Genomic DNA, 21,664 nt, shown 5'->3' with positions numbered 1-21,664 from the left:
ATATTATTTTTAAATATATTCAAAATTTGGAAATTATTTATTGAGAAGCTCAAAATTACCCAAATGCTCAACTCTGAAACCCAACTATACATAAGAGAAAGTAAAGCATAATTTGGGCCTTAATACACAAAGTATATAGAACCTATTTAAATAATCACAAGGTGTTTCCCCTTGATGAATGCTGCTGACAATTCTATTCCTATTGGCAAGGTGATGTAGGACAAAGCAGTCTGGAGCAGGTGGCATGTGCCATGTATTAAGTTGGTGCAAAAGTAATTGCGGTTTTGCCATTACTTTTAATGGCACCAACCTAATAACTCTTAAGCGATGAGCAGTGAGTACCCCACATGTAATTTCTTGGCAAAACTAGCCTACCAGCAGACTGATAGCCTTAATTATGAGACAATACCAATGGGAAAGATTTGTATGGAAGGTGGACAGTAGAATGATACATAAGACAATGCTCTGTACTGTCCAGAAACAGAGCAACTGCAGGCAGTGTAGGATGAAAAGTGCTTTTAAGGATGTTCGATTTCTTTTCTTTTCTTTTTTTTTTTTGAGACAGAGTCTTGCTCTGTCACCCAAGCTGGAGTGCAGTGGCGGGATCTTGGCTCACTGCAAGCTCCGTCTCCCAAGTTGATGCCTTTCTCCTGCTTCAGCCTCCCGAGTAACTGGGCCTACAGGCGCCCGCCACCACACCCAGCTAATTTTTGTATTTTTAGTAGAGACGGGGTTTCACTGTGTTAGCCATGATGGTCTCGATCTCCTGATCTTGTGATCCGCCCACCTCAGCCTCTCAAAGTGCTGGGATTACAGGCATGAGCCACTGTGCCCAGCTAAGGAGGTTCAGTTTCAAGCATGAAATTGGTTGTTACATTGAACAAGAGTGTGAACGAAGGAGGATGAATGATAGAAAAAGAGGGAAGAGAAAGCATATGCCAATGACTTTCATATCCAAATTTCCTCAAGTAACTTCTATTGTTATTCCCCTTTATGAATTAAGGTTGAGGTTTAGAGAGGTCACTGGCTTAAGTGACTCCAGTCTGTTGCACATACCACTAGGGCAATGGTTGTAAATTTTTAGAAGTTCAATGTCAAATTGCCAGATCCTTGGCCTTTGATGGATGACAAAGTTGTCCTTAAAGGCATTCAAGAGACACCAGAGGAAGTGCCATTGTTAAAAAATCTCTGGCTCTGCGCTACCCACACCCACAATCTATTACTCAATCAATCCTCTAGTCAGTTAATTAGAGTTTTAAGTGGGTTAAAAAGCTACTCTCAAAAAATAAAATCCATTCCTGGGAGGCTTATATATCGGTCATGTACATCATTGTATTAATGATTTTACTTACATGGGTTTCCTCCTAATAGCTATCTGAGAAAGAAATGTGTCATCGTTGGGAGGGTGTGGGGAAGAAGAGAAGCAATGTGGAGCCAGGGCCACTTGGCAGAGGACTCTGGGGAAAGCAGGGTGGGGCTTTCGGTACCAGAGAGTATCATGGTTTCTTGCAGGGCAGAAACAAGGAAGATGTCAATTGCCAAGAAGAGGTTAAAGACTGTTTTTCCACTTTTGACTTTTCTAAGGTCATTGTTGGTGGCAACTCTCACTACCATGACCACTGCTGAAGATCTTGTATGTGATGCTGCCCTGGGGAACGAGTTCTTTCTTGAAGCTAGCCTTGCTGGCTTGACTCATGTCAAGAATAGGCATTGTACCTAAAGACAGATGGACCACAGGCTTAGCTGAGGGTTCCCCTGCTACTCTATGGTTTCAAACACATGTGGCCCACCTCAGCAGGCACCAGATAGCTGACCGTAAATAAAGAGAACCGCTGAGAGGTGGGATGCAGTCTCTGGCACACAGGTGCTAGGGAACTAGGTTTTGATTTTAAACACTCTGTGAAATGTGTAGCCAATGTGTTCCCTTCTTTGCCTTGGTGCCCAGGAAGCTCAGAACCAAATTTAGAAGCTCAAGAATTACTGGCAGATATTTCTGTGAACTAACTTCACTGTTGTCTTTGTCTTACTATTCCACTTTTATCTTCCCCTTGCCCTATCTCTTTGCCTGTTTCAGTTTTGATATATTGTGTGCATTTGTATAAAGCCAACTCAAATCCTTTTGGGAGTAAGTTGGGGGAAATAAATAAGGAAGACCTTCTTAAATGGTCTTTTAACAGCCTGAGTATGCATCTCTATCTGATAAGAAGTACTGAAGCTGTTTTGGTAGCCTTTGTCAAATGAGTTGTGGAGTAAACCATGAACTTGCTTTTTTTTTTTTTTTTTTTTTCTTTTAGAGACGGAGTCTTGCTCTCTTGCCCAGGTTGGAGTGCAATGGCATGATCTTGACTCACTGCAACCCCTACCTCCCAGATTCAAGCAACTCTCCTACCTCAGCCTCCCAAGCTGGGATTACAGGCACCTGCCACCACACCCGGCTAATTTTTATATTTTTAGAAGAGACAGGGTTTCATCATGTCGGCCAGGCTGGTCTCCAACTCCTGGCCTCAGGTGATCCGCCCGCCTTGGCCTCCCAAAGTGCTGGGATTACAGGCATGAGCCTCCTCGCCTGGCCTACGAGCTTGCTTTTAAGTAGGAAAACAATGTTGACCCAGGGATGTCCTGCCTGCCCCAAAGCCGAGTCTCCTTTGTTTTCTTTGGATTCTTTCCTGTCCAGACCAAATTGCTCTACTAGCCTTTTTATTCTGATTTAATTGTTCAACTAGCTTCTAACTTTGTTAAAGCTAAAATTAGAGAAAATGAGTAATATTGCAGAAAAATCATACTTTGGTTTGCCAAAATAATGAAAGTTTTGTCCTGAAACATGGTTAAAATAAAAAGTAGGCTCACTTGGTTAGGCTACAGAATTCCTATCCCTAACAGCTTAAACAATTTGCACAGACAACTTCCATGAATGGTTTGAGCACAAATCTTTTTTTTTTTTTTTTTTTTTTTTTTTTGAGATGGAGTCTCGCTCGTCGTCCAGGCTGGAGTGCAGTGGCATGATCTTCGCTCACTGCAAGCTCTGCCTACCGGGTTCACGCCATTCTCCTGCCTCAGGCCTCCCGAGCAGCTGGGACTACAGGCTCCTGCCACCATGCCTGGCTAAGAGACAGGGTTTCACCGTGTTAGCCAAGATAGTCTCGATCTCCTGACCTCGTGATCCGCCCGTCTCGTTTCCCAAAGTGCTGGGATTACAAGCCTGAGCCACCGCGCCTGGCTGAGTACAAATCTCTTAATAATATCCTTACAAAAATTATTTTTTGTGACTTGCCATCAATCAACAAACATTTACTGAGTGTTATCTCTGCTCAAGCACTCAGGGGATTACAAAGATAAGTAACCCTGGCCAGGTGTGGTGGCTCATGCCTGTAATCTCAGTGCTTTGGGAGGCCAAGGCGAGCAGATCACTTGAGGCTAGGAGTTTGAGACCAGCCTGGCCAATGTGGCAAAACCCCGTCTCTACTAAAAATACAAAAATTAGCTGGGTGTGGTGGCAGGTGCCTGGAATCCCAGCTACTCGGGAGAGTGAGGCAGGGGAATTGTTTGAACCTGGAAGGCAGAGGTTACAGTGAGCTGAGATGGCACCATTGCACTCCAGCCTGGGCGACAGAGCAAGACTCTGTCTCAAAAAAAAAAAAGGTAAGTAACCCCAGTTCTTGTGCTCCAAGGGCCTACACTGTGAGGATTGGAAGGTGGATTGAAAGATAAGTAAATACATATATTGCAAGACAAAATGAGAGGGATACCCGGAAGGCAGATGAACTCCTGTGAATGCAGAACAGGAGAGGGTCTCGTTTGGGGGCTGAGAGTGGTGCAGTCTTCTTGGGAGAAGCAGTGTTTGCCAAGGTTGTTATTTTCAAATGGAGAACAGTGAGACAGAACCAATGCAGCTGTAGAGACCCAATATAGAGGTCCTTGAATTCAGGACAGAGGCACTGGTTCTCGACTTTGCAGTAAGGGGAAGCCACTGCAGGATTAGCTGCTGGAGAGTGGTGTGTTTAATCTGACAGCAATGGCATTTTTATTTAATTTTATTTAGACACCACGTGGTTTCAGATTAGGATTTGAACTAATCGTTAAACTCTTTTTTAAAAAAGAAATGAAATGGAAGCCACGCATGGAGGTTCCTACCTGTAATCTCAGCACGTTGGGAGGCTGAAGCGGGGGGATGGCTTGAGCCTAGGTGTTCAAGACCAGCCTAAGCAACACAGAGAGACCTCATCTGCAAAAAATGTTTAAAATGAGCTAGGCATGGTGGCACATGCCTATAGTCTCAGCTATTCAAAAGGCTGAGCTGGGAGGATGGCTTGAACCCAGAGGTTGAGGCTGCAGTGGCAGCTACAGTGAGCTACAATCATGCCACTGCACTCCAGCCTGGGCAAAAGAGCAAGACCTTGTCTCAAAAAACAAAACAAAACAAAACAAACAAAACAAAACAAAAAAACCCAAAGGAAAAAAAGAAAAGAAAAGAAAGAATGAAAATAAAAATAAGAAATCAAATGAAAAGTCTAAGTACCAACTTATATTCCTGCAAACTGAAAATGAGCCAGTCTATTCTTGGGCCATCACGGCCTTGTTTTGATTCTACAAGGTACATAAATAACTTGAATTATGGAGAGAAGTAACCAGAAGTCAAATAGCACGTTTGGGAGGGCAGTTCCCTTTAGCGGAGCAATGTGACATTTTCACCTCCCTGCTTTCATTTGGACCGCCTGGGTCCACCTCCAAGAAGCGTGCTGACATTTTAATAGTATTGTTACACAACAAGCTTCCTTTTATTTTACTGAATTTTCCCTCAGACTTGCAGCTTTTCTGACACTACCAAATTCCCTGACAGAAATAGCCCTTAAATTAAGTTGCCTCCTTGACTTCTTCAGAGTTTAAAGTTAAGGAAACAATATGTTTCTAGTTCTCTTTCAAGTTCTTATGCTCAAGTCAGAACTTTTGCTCTGGTTATGTTACTGATGCTGCATTTTATGTCTCAAAATGCCTGCCATGGCTTTCCTACAAAGTCAGAAAGAATAATTTCAATGACACATTTCCTTGGCAGACATTTTATTAGTAGAGGTAAAAATAACAGAGGGTGCTGGGGATGATGCTCACACCTGTAATCCCAGCATTTTGGGAGGCCAAGACAGGTGGATCACTTGAGGTCAGGAGTTCGAAACCAGCCTGGCCAACAAGTGAAACCCCATCTCTACTAAAAATATAAAAATTAGCTGGGCATGATGGCAGGCACCTGTAATCCCAGCTACTTGGGAGGCTGAGAGAGGAGAATTGCTTGAACCTGGGAGGCAGAGGTTGCAGTGAGCTGAGATCATGCTACTGCACTCACTCCAGCCTAGGCAACACAGTGAGAGACCTGGGAAAGAAAGAAAAGAGAATAGAAGAGAAGAGAAAACACAGGGGTAGAGGGGAGGTAAGAGATAGGAAATAAGGCCAGTGTATTAGTCCATTTTGCATTGCTATAAAGGAATACCTGAGGCTGGGTAATTTATAAAGAAAAGAGGTTTATTTGGTTCATGGCTCTGCAGGCTGTACAAGCATGCTGCCAGCATCTGCTCAGCTTCTGGTGAGGCCTCAGGGAGCTTTTACTCCTGGCAGAGGGTGAAGGGGAAGCAGATGCATCACATGGTGAGAGAAGAAGCAAGAGAGAGAAGGGTGAGGTCCCAGACTCTTTTTTTTTTTTGAGACAGAGTTGCTCTGGCACCCACGATAGAGTGCAGTGGTGGCCCGATCTCAGCTCACTGAAACCTCTGCCTCCAGGGTTCAAATGATTCTCCTGCCTCAGCCTCTCAAGTAGCTGGGATTACAGGCATGCACCACCACGCCCAACTAATTTTTGTATTTTTAGTAGAGATGGGGTTTCACCATGTTGACCAGGCTGGTCTCAAACTCCTGACCTCAGATGATCTGCCCACCTCAGCCTCCCAAAGTGCTGAGATTGTTTTAACAATCAGATCTCCCATAAACTTGTTACCGTGGGGAGGGCATCAAGCCATTCATGAGGGATCCACCCCCATGACCCAAACACCTCTCACTAGGACCACCTTCCACAGTGGGGATCACATTTCAACATGAGATTTGGACAGGAAAAATATCCAAACCATATCAGCCAGGAAGTTTGGTACAAACAAATGATTAAATATGATCTAAAATACTCTGGTATGATAATATATGTAGCTAAGAGTCTTGGGGTCAAGGACAGGCAAGGCAAGGACTCATTTAAGGAGACAGGAAGCAGATGGATCTGTCTTTAGGTAGGGAAGTGAATATGAAAGACTGGCAAAAAGAGGCAGGAGTTCCTCCTCCCACAGGCTCTTTTGGTACCAGGCCCAATCCTGCTGGGCTACCCCCGTTGGAAGAAGCAGGGAACCATTAGGCTTCTGGCTCCCTACCCCAGGGTTCCCTAAAACCCCAAGATCAGCAGATAGGCCTGGGACAATTCCAGGTGCACTGACCCAGAGCCCATGTCCTGAAAATGGAACATCTCCACCTCTTCCTACTGAGGCCTGAAACTCCTTTAAGCAGTTGATGATAAAAGACACATTCCAGTTAAAGATAAAAGTCAAAAGATTGGCTAGGTAGCACTTTGTGTAAATAAGTTGGTTACTTTATCCTTTCATAGAGCCAAAGGCTACATGGCTGGCGGGGGACTGGAGGCTCCCTCCTTCAAGAGAGGAAGGAGGGTTTGGAAAGTGGAGAGTCTGTGACAGAAGAGGGAACTGGGAGGCACAGCTTTGGGGAGTTGCTGTGTTCACCTTCAGTGGACCGAAGGCAGAAGAAGCTGTGCCCTGGGGCATCGTGGCCCAAGGAAGGCAATGCTGGGTCACATGATCCCTTAAAAATAATCACATAAGTTAACCTATTTGTTATAGGCCAGTAATGTTCGAGATGGAGCCTCTACCGGTCTTCCAATCCCATTCTTCTGATAGCTGACTTTACTTTGGGGTTGTAGGTCCAGGCACCACTGCTACCATTTTCATGCTGGAGCCACAGTGCCACATCACTCCTTCATCTTGGTTTTGCCACAGAAGGAGCAAAATGTTACTTGCTGGCTAATTTCAATTTTCTTCATTTTTCTGAGAAAGGCACCATACTGGGTCCCATATTTACCAATGACTCCTACCTTCTTGATGTATTTAGCCATACTTCTGCCATCCACCTGTTATGGTTTGGCTGTGTCCCCACCCAAATCTCATCTTGAATTGTAACTCCCACAATTCCCACATGTTGTGGGAGGAACGCAGTGGGAGGTGATTTAATTATGGGGGCAGGCCTTTACTATGCTGTTCTTGCAATAGTGAATGAGTCTCATGAGATCTGATGGTTTTTAAAACAGGCATTCCTCTGTACAAGCTCTCTTTGCCTGCTGCCATCCATGTAAAATGTGACTTGCTCCTCCTTGCCTTCTACCATGATTGTGAGGCCTCCCCAGCCATGTAGAACTGTGAATCTGATTAAATTGTAAATTGCCCAGTCTTGGATATGTCTTTGTCCGCAACATGAAAACAGATTAATACACCACCTCGGAGCCCAGTAAGGAAACCACCTCCTTTATTTTAATGTCTGCTAATTACTGTATAAATGAACCTCATCACCAGAAGATTTGTTAATTGAAGTAACATAAAATTTGCTGTTTCTCTGCATCAACTAATGGGCAAAATAACAAGCTAGCATCATAATGACAGGATCAAATTCACACATAACAATATTAACCTTAAATGTAAATGGACTAAATGCTTCAATTACAAGACACAGACTGGCAAATTGGATAAAGAGTCAAGACCCATCAGTGTGCTGTATTCAGGAGACCCACCTCACGTGCAGACACACATAGGCTCAAAATAAAGGGATGGAGGAATACTTACCAAGGAAATGGAAGCAAAAAAAAGCAGGAGTTGCAATCCTAGTCTCTGATAAAACAGACTTTAAACCAACAAAGATCAAAAGAGGCAAAGAAGGGCATTACATAGTGGTAAAGGGATCAATGCAACAAGAAAAGCTAACTATCCTAAATATATGTGCACCCAATACAGGAGCACCCAGATTCATAATGCAAGTTCTTAGAGACCTACAAAGAGACTTAGACTCCCACACAATAATAGTCGGAGACTTTAACACCCCACTGTCAGTATTAGACAGATCAATGAGATAGAAAATTAACAAGGATACCCAGGACTTGAACTCAGCTCTGGACCAAGCGAACCTAAAAGACATCTACAGAACTCTCCACCCCAAATCAACAGAATATACACTCTGCTCAGTACCTCATCACAATTATTCTAAAATTGACTACATAATTGGAAGTTATGCACTCCTCAGCAAATGCAAAAGAATGGAAATCATAACAAATAGTCTCTCACACCACAGTGCAATCAAATCAGAACTCAGGATTAAGAAACTCACTCAAAACCACACAACTACATGGAAACTGAACAACCTGCTCCTGAATGACTACTGGGTACATAACAAAATGAAGGCAGAAATAAAGATGTTATTTGAAACCAATAGAACAAAGACACAACGTACCAGAATCTCTGGGACACATTTAAAGCAGTGTGTAGAGGGAAATTTATAGCACTAAATGCCCACAAGAGAAAGCAGGAAAGATCTAAAATTGACACCCTAACATCACAATGAAAAGAACTAGAGAAGCAAGAGCAAACACATTCAAAAGCTAGCAGAAGGCAAGAAATAACTAAGATGAGAGCAGAACTGAAAGAGATAGAGACATGATAAACCGTTCAAAAAATCAATGAATCCAGAAGCTGGTTTGTTGAAAAGATCAACAAAATAGATAGACCACTAGACAGACTAATAAAGAAGAGAGAAGAATCAAGTGGATGCAATAAAAAATGATAAAGGGAATATCAACACTGATCCCACAGAAATGAAACTACCATCACAGAAAACTATAAACAACTCTATGCAAATAAACTAGAAAATCTAGAAGAAATGGATAAATTCCTGGACACATACACCCTCCCAAGACTAAACCAGGAAGAAGCTAAATCCCTGAATCGACCAATAACAAGTTCTGAAATTGAGGCAGTAATTAATAGCCTACCAACCAAAAAAAAAAAAAAAAAAAGCCCAGGACCAGATGGATTCACAGCCAAATTCTATCAGAGGTACAAAGAGGAGCTGTTTGGTACCATTCCTTCTGAAACTATTCCAAACAACAGAAAAAGAGGGAATTCTCCCTAACTCGTTTTATGAGGCCAGCATCATCCTGAAACCAAAACCTGGCAGAGACACAGCAAAAAGAAAATTTCGGGCCAATATCCCTGATGAACATCGATGTGAAAATCCTCAGTAAAATACTGGCAAACCCAATCCAGCAGCACATCAAAAAGCTTGTCCACCATGATCAAGTCTGCTTCATCCCTGGGATGCAACGCTGGTTCAACATATGTAAATCAATAAATGTAATCTATCACATAAACAGAACCAATGACAAAAACCACATTATTATCTTAATAGATGCAAAAAAAGGTCTTTGACAAAATTCAACAGCTCTTCATGCTAAAAACTCTCAATAAACTAGGTGTTGACGGAACATATCTCAAAATAATAAGAGTTATTTATGACCAACCCACAGCCAATATCATACTGAATGGGCAAAAACTGGAAGCATTCCCTTTGAAAACTGGCACAAGACAAGGATGCCCTCTCTCACCACTCCTTTTCAACATAGTTTTGGAAGTTCTGGCCAGGGCAATCAGGCAGGAGAAAGAAATAAAGGGTATTCAATTAGGAAAAGAGGAAGTCAAATTGTCCCTGTTTGCAGATGACATGATTGTATATTTAGAAAACCCCATCATCTCAGTCCAAAATCTCCTTAAGCTGATGAGCAACTTCAGCAAAGTCTCAGGATACAAAATCAGTGCACAAGAATCACAAGCACTCCTATACACCAATAATAGACAAACAGAGAGCCAAATCATGAATGAACTCCCATTCACAATTGCTACAAAGAGAATAAAATACCTAGGAATCCAACTTACAAGGGATGTGAAGGGCCTCTTCAAGGAGAACTACAAACCACTGCTCAAGGAAATAAGACAGGGCACAAATAAATGGAAAAGCATTCCATGCTTATGGATATGAAGAATCAATGTCATGAAAATGGCCATACTGACCAAAGTAATTTATAGATTCAATGCTATCCCCATCAAGCTACCACTGAATTTCTTCACAAAATTGGAAAAAACTATTTTAAACTTCATATGGAACCAAAAAGGAGCCCAAATAGCTAAGACAATCCTAAGCAAAAAGAACGAAGCTGGAGGCATCATGCCACCTGAGTTCAAACTATACTACAAGGCTACAGTAAGAAAAACAGCATGGTACTGATATCAAAACAGATATATAGACCAATGGAACAGAACAGAGACCTCAGAAATAACACCACACATCTACAACCATCTGATCTTTGACAAACCTGACAAAAACAAGCACTAGGGAAAGGATTCCCTATTTAATAAATGGTATTGAGAAAACTGGCTAGCCGTATGCAGAAAACTGAAACTGGACCCCTTCCTTACACCTTATACAAAAATTAACTCAAGATGGATTAAGGACTTAAATGTAAGACCTAAAACCATAAAAATCCTAGAAGAAAACCTAGGCATACCATTCAGGACATAGGCATGGGCAAAGACTTCATGTCTAAAATACTAAAAGCAATGGCAGCAAAAGCCATAATTGACAGATGGGATCTAATTAAACTAAAGACCTTTTGCACAGTGAACAGGCAACCTACAGAATGGGAGGAAATTTTTGCAATCTATCCATCTGACAAAGGGCTAATATCCAGAATCTACAAAGAATTTAAATAAATTTACAAGAAAAAAACAATCAACCCCATCAAAATGTGGGTGAAGGATATGAACAGACACTTCTCAAAAGAAGACATTTATGCAGCCAACAAACATATGAAAAATAGCTCATCATCACTGGTCATTAGAGAAATGCAAATCAATACCACAATGAGATACCATCTCATGCCAGTTAGAGTGGCAATTATTAGAAAGTCAGGAAACAACAGATGCTGGAGAGGATGTGGAGAAATAGGAACACTCTTACACTGTTGATAGGAGTGTAAATTAGTCCAACCATTGTGGAAGACAGTGTGGCAATTCCTCAAGGATCTAGAACTAGAAATACCATTTGACCCAGCCATCCCATTACTGGTATATACCCAAAGGATTATAAAACATTCTGCTATAAAGACACATGCACGTGTATGTTTATTGTGGCACTATTTACAATAGCAAAGATTTGGAACCAACCCAAATGCCCATCAATGATAGACTGGATGAGGAAAATGTGGCACATATACACCATGGAATACTATGCAGCCATGAAAAAGGATAAGTTCATGTTCTTTGCAGGGACTTGGATGAAGCTGGAAACCATCATTCTCAGCAAACTAACACAAGAACAGAAAACCAAACACTGCATGTTCTCACTCTTAAGTGGGAGCTGAACAAGAAGAACACATGGACACAGGGAGAGGAACATCACATACTGTGGGGATGGGGGTCTAGGGGAGGGATAGCATTAGGATAAATACCTAATGCAGGTGACAGGTTCATGGGTACAGCAAACCACCATGGCACGTGCATACCTATGTAACAAAACTGCACGTCCTGCACATGTATCCCAGAACTTAAAGTATAATAAAAAACATTTTAGGTATCATTTAAAAATTTGCTGTTTTTAAAATGACTTATTGAGATAATCAGAGAGTGGTATTTCAACCATGGAAACATTAATAGACTCAGAAAAAGCAAAACCTTGGCACACTCCAGTGCAGGGAGCTGCATAGGGGCAGGGTCTAGGTCAAAATAAGGATTGCTAGGACACAATCCCACAGACCCTGCTTTGCTAGCCGGAAAAAACACTTTCCTCTATGCACCAGCTTTCCTGCCTCAAATCAGGAGCTACTGCTTTACAGAAAATGTCAGATTGACTCTCACGGCATTCATCCCTGTGAGGGGCATATTATTCTCTCATTGGGCAGCAGTTAAGGCCTGCACTTGAAGCCACAGCATTGGCAAGTCCAAAGCTAGGGTTGAAGGGAGGCTTGGGTGTGGAGCCTGCACTCCTGAGCACAGTGTGCATGGCCTCCAGGGGCTCCGCTGCTCACCCAGGGCCTGGGAGGCAGCCACACAGCCACCTCCATAATGCACAGGGCACCTATCCACAGCCCGGGCACTCTGCAAGTATTTCCAAAAGTGCCCTTAGTTCACTGGAGATGAGTCAGGATGAAGAAAGGGGCTTTCTGCCCTGCCTTTCCTCCCATCCAAGGGCAGCTCAGATTGATAAAGGCTGTAAGAAGAAAATCCTCTCTGGCTGGGCGTGGTGGCTCACACCTGTGGTCCCAGTGACTTGGGAGGCTGAGGAAGGAGAATCACCTGAACCCAGGAAATGGAGGTTGCAGTGAGCTGAGATCATGCCACTGCACCTCAGCCTGGGCAACAGAGTGAGACTCTGTCTCTAAATTAATTAATTAATTAATTAATTAATTAATTAATTAAAATAAAATAAAGAGAAAATCCTTGACCTGGAGCTTTACTAAGACGCTCTAGCATGATGATTTTCCTCCTTTCTAGAGGTGTGGAAATCACCTCCTAGATCCTGTCTTATTCTTCTTTATAATGTGTCTGAATCGAACGACTGCCTATAATTGTCAGAACAAAATCTTAAGGCAAGTCATACAGCTTGCTGCTGATCCTAGCGGTCATTTGTAGTCTCTATCTTGGTCCCTGTGCCATTTTCTTGGGAACAGTGCCACTCAAACAGTGGTAGAAAGGCCGACATCAATCATCATGGGCACCTGGGAGTTTGTAACAGATGCAGATCCTCAGGTCTCACCCGAGACTTACTGAATCAGAGACTGGGGAGTCAGGCCTGGTCGGGTTCAGCAAGCATTCCAGGTGATTCTGATGCAGCTAGAAGCTGGGAAGCACTGTTTCAGGAGACTATAAATGACAAATTAACTCGTGTTCTACTTAAACCCTCATACTGATAGACTCAGATCCTATGTGAGTTTTGGACTCCTAGATGGATAAACCTAAGTGTCCTGTCAGCTGCTAGACCTGCGCCCTCTCCCAGTCTCACCTCTGCCCTGGAATTTTCCCTTGTCAACACTCTGCTGTCCTATGTTCCTTAGGGCGGCAATTTATGAGACCAATTTATTAAAGCGTTGTCCCTCCATCCCCACCTCAGGTAGTATGCCTTTCAACAGGGGAGACGTTGTAAATAAGCACACAAAAATTTAATGCAGAATACTATTTTGAAAATTATTACCAGGCATTACTTTTTGTTTGCTTTTTATGAGCTCATGACCTTCTCCCCGGTCTTACTGAAGCAGAGGATTAGGATTATTTCAGAAATAATGCAAACAGAAAAAAAGTTAATATTCAGCTTCTGGTATCTAAAATAAGATTTGAAGCAAAACAGTAACCTTGAAAGTTGGGCGTTAAATTAAAAAATAAATAAATAAAGGTTTTCTAAAACGTTAGTTCTTGTGTAACATATTAAGGGCTCTGTGTGGTGAAGTATTAGATCATGGAACTTTTTACAAGATGGAAATTGCATGGCAAGCACAGAAATTGCATGGCCAAGCACAGTTCAAGCCTGTAATCCCAGCACTTAGGGAGGCCAGGGTACGAGAATCGCTTGAGCTCAGGAATCTTAGACCAGCCTGGGAAACATAGTGAGACCTTATCTCCACAAAATTTTTTAAATCAGCCAGGTGTGGTGGTGCATGCCTACAGTCCCAACTATTCCGGAGGCTGAGGTGGGAGGATCGCTTGAGCCCGGGACGTTGAGGCTGCAGTGAGCCATGATCATGCCACTGCACTCCAGCCTGGGCAACAAAGAGAGACCCTGTGTCAAAAAAGGAAGGAAGGAAGGAAGGAAGGAAGGAAGGAAGGAAGGAAGGAAGGAAGGAAGGAAGGAAGGAAGGAAGGAAGGAAGGAAGGAAGGAAGGGAGGGAGGGAGGGAGGGAGTGAGGGAGGGAGGTAAATTGCAGGTAGACAGGAATGGGAATTTTTGTTTTCAGTCCCGTCCCTCGGACCTTAAATAGCGTTGGGCAGTGAAAGGTGCTCCATCAGTCAGCTCTGGGACCTGATCACCACTCTCTGTTCTAGGCCTGAAGGAGGAGACATTTAGATCAGGTTGAAGGAAACATTGCGAGTGGCAGGGCTGTGCCCCGTTTCCCATCTGGGATCTTGGTGGGGACTGCTGTGAAGGTCAAGATAGGCAGCCTTGCATTGCTAGGAGCGCAGAGAGCGGTCTAGTGTGTACTCTTGAACACATTTTCTCCCACAAGCCAGGAGATTTTCCAAGGCCCTAATGTGGCTGGGAGCAAAATAACCCTACAGCCCAGACTGTGGGTGGCAACCTGGGCCAGGACCCAGAGCGACAGTGTGGCAGGGACTCAGAAATGTCTGTGATGATAGAGTGAGGCAAGGGGAGGCCATATCCGTAGGGAGGGCCAGTGGGCTGAGAAAGACCACAGCAAGAGTTTGCAGACAGCTGAGACCAGTAGCACACCAAACCAGCCCACACATAGCATGGGGGTCACCAAGGGTGTTCTCACACACAGGCCTGCCATGACATCCTGAAAGCCTGCTCCTCACACCCCACACAAATACCTTCTAAGAAAGGAGCAGGAGCAGGAGAAGAATCTGGAAGACAACAATTCAACCGTGGAGACCAAAGTTACCCTAAAGGCACAGTATTTAAATCATGGCATCTAAGTCTTGAACTGCTTGGACTCTGTCTAGTTTATTTCTGTTGCTACCCAGTGGGTGGGGGACTCATGAGAACCCCAATAGACATTTTCTTCGCACATGTGAGCATGATCAGTCAGAAGTCCCGCTACTCCCTGGGTACCACCTGAGCTAAACGGGACATCCTCGTCCTGTTTATTTTCAGTAAACTACGTCCCAGGCCTCTCCAGTGGAGCCCAGCTGATGCCTGTGATGCTGTGTGGGTTGTCAGGCTCTCCATGGTGCCATCTTCAGGCTCAGGGGAGACGCCAGACGCTTCCAGCTCCCTCATGTTCCTCCTTTACCAAGTTATTAATATATTTTCAACACGTGGTCTCACCCTGAGGCACCAAGACCACCGGTTGGGTTTGGAGAGGGCTATGGGGGGTGGTGTAAGGCACCCCCAGATTGTAGGAGGAGACTCAAAGAATCAAGGGGCTCCAGGCAGTTGTAGGAGACACAAGAAAATGAAAACTGCAGACCTGGAGGATTGGGGCTCAGAGCGCATCTGTCCAACCACCTTACTTGACCAAACCAGGAAACTGAGGCTAACCAAGTCGTAATATCAAGACAAGAGCCTGTGTTTGGGGATCTCTGTCCTTTGCAGCCCTCCCCTGGAGGAGAGGGTGGTGCACAGGTACGGGGGTCCCAGGAAGGCTCCATGTGGGAGACCGGTCCCACTTGCCTTTCATTTCCCTGCAAGCCAGCCCCGAGAGTGGGACCCACTTCTAGTTCCAGTTTGTTCTATTATTTTTAAAAAATTGTTTTAAAATAATATTACCGTTTTAATTAACCTCTTTCACTGTTTGGCATCATCCTAGTCCTTGTGCTCTATATACCCCTAACAACAAATCATGCTGCTTGCCTATTGACCGGCTGTAAATCAAACCTTTTACAGCCTATTAAATCACAGCAGATTGACTAGGTGGTTTTTGCAAAGTCAGCCTTTTAGGCCAACATTGTTGTTTCTTCTTGTCTCCCAACTTGGGAGATGGGGCCCAAGTTCTCTGTGTGGGGGTTGTGGGCTTTAGGGCTGACCGTGTTTAAGGCTCCAAGCTAAATTTAGTCCTCCCAGCTGGTTGTTATTCCAGCAACTAAGTGTAGGCTTGCCCAGCTGTATTTTAAGCTGAGCCCCAAATTTCCCTCTGTTTGGTTTTGTTGTGTTCTGCAGGATTTTGCTTTAGCTACCAAAAATATACAGGATTTTCTTGTGGATGTTTAAATAAGTAAGTTCAACAGGAGTGGGCAAGAACACGCCATCTAACCATGACGTGGAAATTTGTGATTTGAAGGTACCTGTCTGGCAAGTGGAGGACATTTTTTTGACCACCAAGTTCATTGTCTGAGACTAAGGAAAAAAGGAAGGCCTTGCTTGCTAATTTGCACATTCAGAAAGCTTACTGTTAAGAAGCATTTGCAAAATTTCCAAAACCCCATGCTAAGGTACAAAACAGTATACATTGTATGCCACCATCTGTATAGGAAAATAGAAAATACATGTTTGTATATGCAAATGATATTTCTGGAAACATTTGCAAGGAATTGGCAATGCTGGTTGCCCGTGGAGAGGAAAACTGAACGACTGAAGGCCAGGGAGTCGGGTTTGAATTTTTTTTTTTTTTTTTACTGTGTGCATTCCTTATAGCTTTTATGCTTTAAAAATGTGTAATTCAGATTGTGCATCTGTACACTGACATGTAAATTCATGGCTTCATTATTCCACTATTGCCATAGCAGTGTGCAATGTAGCACCTCCCAGTGCAGAAACTCTGGGGAAGGGCAAGCAACAGGTCACAGATGTGTGAGCAGAGACATGTGAGTTCAGAGTATACACACATCTGCACATGCACGGACACACTCATATTTTTCAGCACATAATTGCACTAGTAAAGGTTTTAAAAACAGAGTACTGACTAAAAAGGCTGGAAGCAAATATTCCAAAATGTTAATAGTACTTAATTCTTCTTAGTGGGACTGTGGGTGATTGCTATTTTCTTCTCTAGATGTATGTGCATTGAAAACATTTCAACCCAAAGCTTTCTTTTAAAAATAGTTCTGGACCTTTTGTTTTTAAAAAGTGTCTTATGCAGGAAGACTGAAGGAGTCTGCATAGGAGTGAGTCTCCAAGTGTTCATATTCAGTATCCTATTAGAAGCACCTGAATTTCTTCTAATTTTCACTTCATATCATTCAGGGATGACTCATATTTGCTAATGCCTCACCCTTGGATCCACTCATTTCAGTTCAACAAATGTTTATCCAACAAGTATTATGGACTCACAATGGGCTGGGTCCGAGATGAGTGAGACACAACATAGCTCAATTCATGTGGGAAATAATTATCCTTTCTCTAAGAATTTTCTAAAGCAAGAAAACATTTGCATTGACTCTCAGCTTTAAACAAAATACTTCTCAGTCATCACAATTCCATGCAGCTAAGGCCTTATGTCTTCCTCCTGAACTCTTCCCACAGGGATTCTTATTTCAGGCGCCATCCTTGCTCGAAGGCAGGAGGCTGGACAGGATGACCTTCAGGGGCCATTGGATTCTTGTCATTTGTTGGTCCCGCCCTATTCTACACCACAATAACAAGACTGAAGTTGTGACATGGTAAAGAAGAAAACAGTTTATCCTGGAAATTGAGAGTCAAATTTCTTAACAAAGTCATCACAGTGTGTTCTACTTACTTCAGCATTTTAACCTCCTGGACCAGCTGTGAACTTGAGGTCAGTGTATTGACTGCACCAATAACTCACTCAAAGCTCTTTCTGGAAAGGAGCTAAACACCAGGATGAGCTTGCCAAACGCTGTGTGGAGGCAGAGGAAGAGGGTCATGGGGGTGCAGGTGAGAAAGATCTGGTCCTAGGGAGAGTGTTGGTGAGAGCCAGCGGAAGTGCCAGGAAGTGCCTGGAGACAGGGAGACACACGGAGGTCTCCAGTGGGGATCCTCGCTCCACAGAAACAGATTCTGTTCTGCAAGGTCCCCAGTGGGGTCGTCTGGAATTCCTGCCAGAGCCTGAGTCTGCATCGTGACAGACTGCTACCCTCACAGAGCCAGGCCAGCCTGGGGCTCACACTTAGTTTAGAATCATTGGCTAAGTAGAAATGAGGAAGTGGGAAGTAGAAAAATGACTCTGAGTCACTTGAGTTTTTGTTGTTGTTGTTGTTGTTGTTTTTACCCAGCACCGTAGATTCTCTTGACCCTGACCTTTTGTTTAATCTTTTTTTTTTTTAATTTTTTTTCATTGTTTCAGAGACAGGGTCTCCCTCTGTGGTCCAGTGGTGCGCAGTGGTGTGATCCTAGCTCACTACAGCTTTGAACTCCTGGCCTTCAGTAATCTCCTTGCCTCAGCCTCCCAAAGTGCTGGGATAACAGGTGTGAGCCACCACACCTGACCTGACCCTGACCTTTTAACACACCCAACCTTGGGCCAATCGCTCCATCCATTTGTTCTCTGGCTGAAAACAGGGTGCCATCTATTGTTGCAGCAAATCGCTTAACTACCCGCTGTCTCTGCAGCAAATCCATGCTTTCTATAATAACCTTTGTGGGCCCTCCGTGTTGCTCAGAAACCTTCTACTTACCCCCTGGGCTCCCTCTCCTCGTCGCAAACATATTTTTCCCTACACCTGCCATACATTCCCCCATGGTCCTTTCTTTCTCAAGGGTGAGTCCGTCCCCTTTTTCATTAGAAGACAGGCTGCCTGCTGTGTTTCAGCTCCCTCAGTTTCCCTTCTCGCTATGCAAAATCTGCCATGTTGTGTATTTCTCCCTGTGGCAGGCAGACTCCAAGATGGCTCCCAATGATCCCTGCCTCCTGGTGTTTGCACCCTTGTGGATCTCCTCCTCTTGGAGTATGAGGGTGCCTGTGACTGTCTCCAGCAATAGAACAGGGCGAGGTGATGTCGCTCCTGTGATGACGTTACATAAGATTGTAGCTTCCATCTGGCTAGCAGACTGTCTCCATCGAGTTTCCCCCTTGCTAGCTTTGTTGAAGTAACGCACCATATGGAGAGGCCCACATGGCAAGAACTGAGAGCAGCCCTCAGCTAACCGCAGCAGGGAAGTAAGGCCCTTTGAGAATCCACAAGAAATTGCAACCTGCCAACAACCACATAAGCTTGGAAGGGAATCCTTCCCTAGTCAAGCCTCAGATGAGACCCCAGCTGAGGTGACACCTTGGCTGACACCTTGATTGCAGCCTTCTGAGAGACTCTGAAACAGGACTGAGCTAAGCTGTTCCCAGATTCCTGACTCACAGAAACTGTCAGATAATTAATGTGTGTTCAAGTTGCCAAGTTTGTAATGATTTTGTTACATAGCAGTAGATAACTATTTTTCCTCCTTTCTCAAACTAATAGATGCTTCCCCAGTTCCTTTCCAACTCCCTAGCCCATCCACATCTGCTTTTGATCCCATTCCTTCCTCTCTCTTTCAGGTTATTTCTTCAGCTTCGGAGTTAGTTAAATCCACCTGTCCACCCATGCTGTAACTGCATATCCACAGTGGAAATTAATGCATACCCCTGATGACCATTTCACTGGACTTCAGGGCCACTGAACTTGGGGGTCCTTAAGGGCTGTCCTGATACTCCCTAGACCACCCAGGACTGTCTCCCCCCTAGGTCACCAGATTATACCTTTGCCTCCATTCTCAAATCTCCAACACCCCTTTACCTATCTTGTCATTAAGCTGCTGACTTTGCTTGCCATTTCCCAGAGAAAAAAGGAGCAATCAATAGGGAACATGCACCCTTGCCACCCCCACACTGCCACCACTGCATCTGCCAACTTACCTGCACCTGTGTCCAGCCACCCTGCCTCCGCCTTCTGTTTCTCTGAACTGTGAGCTGGAACCTTGCCTAAGGCCAGTCTCTCCATCTGTGCAATAGATCCTACCTCCTTTCACCTATCCAAGTCCATAGCACAAAACGTCCTCTTTATTTCTTCTGCATCAGCAATTTGTCCCTGTCTAACGGAGTCTTTCCATGAGTTATACCGACTACTGTGATTTCTCCCATCTTAAAGAAAAACAAAAGAAAGAAAATACTTTCTTGGGCTCATATCTATCTTTCCCTCTTTCTATCACTCCATTTTCCTACTCCCCTTTGCAGCAAAATTCCTCCAAAGAGTTGTTTAAATGTTCTCTCTCTGATTCCTCTCTTAGAATTCTCTTTCAAACCTCCTTCTGCCAGGCTTCTCCACTCACTCCCCACCACCCATTCCCTTGCTCTTGCTAGGTCACCAGTGACCTCCATCTGGCCCAACCCAATGGACAGTGCTGAGTCCCCATCTCAGCTGGCCTGGCAGTAGCATGCCCACCTCCTTCAAACACTTTCTTCATGTATCTCTGGGACACTACTCACCTCTGATTCTCCTCTGCCCTCACTGACTACTCACTCAGTCTTCTTGGCTGGTTGCTTCTTCTCGCCTGCTCTAAATGTGGGGGAACCCAGAGCTCAGTCCCCAGACTCCTTTTCTCCCTGCGCTTACTCCCTAAGGGATCTCACCCTTCTCACAGCGTAAATACTGCCTATACACCAAGAACCCCAAATGTCCTGAGCCAGCACGAATCCCTCCCCTAGGCTGAAAGCTCACATGTCCATCCACCTACTTCTCCACTTGGATGTCAAAGGGCATCTCAAAATGAGCGTGTCTAAAACTGAACTCCTAACTTCCCACCAATACTGCACCTCTTGAAGTCTTCCCGTCTCAGCAACTCCATCTTCCCAATTGCTACTGACAAAAACCATGCACTTATCCTTAATTCCTCTCTTCCTGTCATGTGCCACATCAAATCCATGAGCATATTACAGTGGCTGCACTTGCAACATGTATCCAGGATCCAACCTCTTCTCATCACCTCCACTTTAGCCCAAGCCACCCATCACCTATGACTGCAATAACTTCCTTACTGTTCTCCCAGCTTCTACCCTTCCCCTCCATCAGTCTGTTCTCAATATACTCACCAGGCTGGTCAGTTTAGAACATAAGTCAGATTATTCCTCTAATCAAACTTCATTAGCTTCCCCTCCATACTGCTTAGAATAAAAGTCAAAGTGCCTTCAGTAGCCTGGGGATAAGGTCTTCCATGAGCTATCCACTGCTCCATCCCCACTCCCACCCCTCACTATTTCTCTGAACTCTTTTACCACTGACCCCCTTACTCATTCTGCTCCAGCCACACCGACCTCCTTGCTATTCCTCTGAGCACGGGCATGTTTCCACCTCAAGGCCTCTGTCCTTTCTGTTCTCTCTATCTGGATCATTCTCTCAGGATTCACAGATATCTTGTGCTTTTTTAAAGCTTTATGCTCCAATGTCATGTCTTCAGCAAGGCCTACCTTGACTTACCCTGTTGAAAATGGTAACACTCCCCACCCAGCATTCGCTTTCCTTCTTCCCTGTTTTATCATTCTCTCTATCACTACAGAATACACTCTATATCTTACTCATTTAGTTATTGGTTATTGTCTGCCCCCACTGTAGAACAGAAACTGGTTGAGGGTAGAGACATTTGATTTTATAGTTCACCTCTGTACCATCAGTGCCTGGCAGGTGGTAGGTACTCAATAAAAATGATAGGCTGAATATTGTTGTTAAAAATTCCTTGGACTTGGTCTTGAGAGAACAATTAGGGTGACAGGGCTAGAGCGAAGCAGAGAGCTCACGCTTCGACTCTACAGCCACAGATTCGACTACAGGCTGAGTATCTCTTATCCCAAATGCTTGCAACCGGAAGTGTTTCGGATTTTGGAATATTTGCATTATACTTGCTGATTGAGAAACCCAAATCTGAAAACCCAAACCCCAAAAAGGTCCATTGAGCATTTTCTTTTTTTTTTTTTTTTTTTTTTTGAGACGGAGTCTCGCTC

General features: G+C 44.0%; 1 protein-coding gene and 1 pseudogene across 4 annotated transcripts in view; both read right to left on the bottom strand.

Annotated features, from left to right (window-relative positions):
- The window catches only part of ARMC2 (armadillo repeat containing 2), a 219,886-nt gene that overhangs the window by 156,362 nt on the left and 41,860 nt on the right, over positions 1 to 21,664 (bottom strand). The window lies entirely within an intron of this gene.
- On the bottom strand, positions 6,809 to 7,261 carry LOC144340259 (large ribosomal subunit protein eL43 pseudogene; annotated as a pseudogene).

The sequence above is a fragment of the Macaca mulatta genome, chromosome 4, assembly GCF_049350105.2.
Source record: "Macaca mulatta isolate MMU2019108-1 chromosome 4, T2T-MMU8v2.0, whole genome shotgun sequence".
Lineage (NCBI taxonomy): Eukaryota > Metazoa > Chordata > Mammalia > Primates > Cercopithecidae > Macaca > Macaca mulatta.
This window is presented reverse-complemented; position numbering and strand designations above follow the sequence as displayed.